This window comes from Anser cygnoides, chromosome W (genome assembly GCF_040182565.1).
Source record: "Anser cygnoides isolate HZ-2024a breed goose chromosome W, Taihu_goose_T2T_genome, whole genome shotgun sequence".
In the NCBI taxonomy this organism is placed as follows: Eukaryota; Metazoa; Chordata; class Aves; order Anseriformes; family Anatidae; genus Anser; species Anser cygnoides.
In genome coordinates, this window is record NC_089911.1 from 751412 (window position 1) to 753551 (window position 2140).

Consider the following 2140-nt stretch of genomic DNA (forward strand, 5'->3'; position numbering starts at 1 on the left):
GCACCACTGGGGATGCAGTGCAGTGAGTCCAGAGAGTGCACTGGCACCACTGGGGATGCAGTGCAGTGAGTCCAGAGAGTGCACTGGCACCACTGGGGATGCAGTGCAGTGACTCCAGAGAGTGCACTGGCACCACTGGGGATGCAGTGCAGTGAGTCCAGAGAGTGCACTGGCACCACTGGGGATGCACTGCAGTGAGTCCAGAGAGTGCACTGGCAGCACTGGGGATGCAGTGCAGTGAGTCCAGAGAGTGCACTGGCACCACTGGGGATGCAGTGCAGTGAGTCCAGAGAGTGCACTGGCACCACTGGGGATGCAGTGCAGTGAGTCCAGAGAGTGCACTGGCACCACTGGGGATGCAGTGCAGTGAGTCCAGAGAGTGCACTGGCACCACTGGGGATGCAGTGCAGTGAGTCCAGAGAGTGCACTGGCACCACTGGGGATGCAGTGCAGTGAGTCCAGAGAGTGCACTGGCACCACTGGGGATGCAGTGCAGTGAGTCCAGAGAGTGCACTGGCACCACTGGGGATGCACTGCAATGAGTCCAGAGAATGTACTGGCACTAATGGGGATGCAGTGCAGTGACTCGAAAGAGTGCACTGGCACCACTGCGGATGCACTGCAGTGAGTCCAGAGAGTGCCCTGGCACCAATGGTGATGCAGTGCAGTGAGTGCAGAGAGTGCACTGGCACCACTGGGGATGCAGTGCAGTGAGTCCAGAGAGTGCACTGTCACCACTGGGGATGCAGTGCAGTGAGTCAGAGAGTGCACTGGCACCACTGGGGATGCACTGCAGTGAGTCCAGAGAGTGCACTGTCACCACTGGGGATGCAGTGCAGTGAGTCCAGAGAGTGCACTGGCACCACTGGGGATGCAGTGCAGTGAGTCCAGAGAGTGCACTGGCACCACTGGGGATGCAGTGCAGTGAGTCCAGAGAGTGCACTGGCACAACTGGGGATGCAGTGCAGTGAGTCCAGAGAGTGCACTGGCACCACTGGGGATGCAGTGCAGTGAGTCCAGAGAGTGCACTGGCACCACTGGGGATGCAGTGCAGTGAGTCCAGAGAGTGCACTGGCACCACTGGGGATGCAGTGCAGTGAGTCCAGAGAGTGCACTGGCACCACTGGGGATGCACTGCAGTGAGTCCAGAGAGTGCACTGTCACCACTGGGGATGCAGTGCAGTGAGTCCAGAGAGTGCACTGGCACCACTGGGGATGCAGTGCAGTGAGTCCAGAGAGTGCACTGTCACCACTGGGGATGCAGTGCAGTGAGTCCAGAGAGTGCACTGGCACCACTGGGGATGCAGTGCAGTGAGTCCAGAGAGTGCACTGGCACCACTGGGGATGCACTGCAGTGAGTCCAGAGAGTGCACTGGCACCACTGGGGATGCAGTGCAGTGAGTCCAGATAGTGCACTGGCACCACTGGGGATGCAGTGCAGTGAGTCCAGAGAGTGCACTGGCACCAATGGGGATGCACTGCAATGAGTCCAGAGAATGCACTGGCACTAATGGGGATGCAGTGCAGTGACTCGAAAGAGTGCACTGGCACAACTGCGGATGCACTGCAGTGAGTCCGGAGAGTGCCCTGGCACCAATGGTGATGCAGTGCAGTGAGTGCACATAGTGCACTGGCACCACTGGGGATGCAGTGCAGTGAGTCCAGAGAGTGCACTGTCACCACTGGGGATGCAGTGCAGTGAGTCAGAGAGTGCACTGGCACCACTGGGGATGCACTGCAGTGAGTCCAGAGAGTGCACTGTCACCACTGGGGATGCAGTGCAGTGAGTCCAGAGAGTGCACTGGCACCACTGGGGATGCACTGCAGTGAGTCCAGAGAGTGCACTGGCACCACTGGGGATGCAGCGCAGTGAGTACAGAGAGTGCACTGTCACCACTGGGGATGCAGTGCAGTGAGTCCAGAGAGTGCACTGGCACCACTGGGGATGCACTGCAGTGAGTCCAGAGAGTGCACTGGCACCACTGGGGATGCAGTGCAGTGAGTCCAGAGAGTGCACTGGCACCACTGGGGATGCAGTGCAGTGAGTCCAGAGAGTGCACTGGCACCACAGGGGATGCAGTGCAGTGAGTGCAGAGAGTGCACTGGCACAACAGGGGATGCACTGCAGTGACTCCAGAGA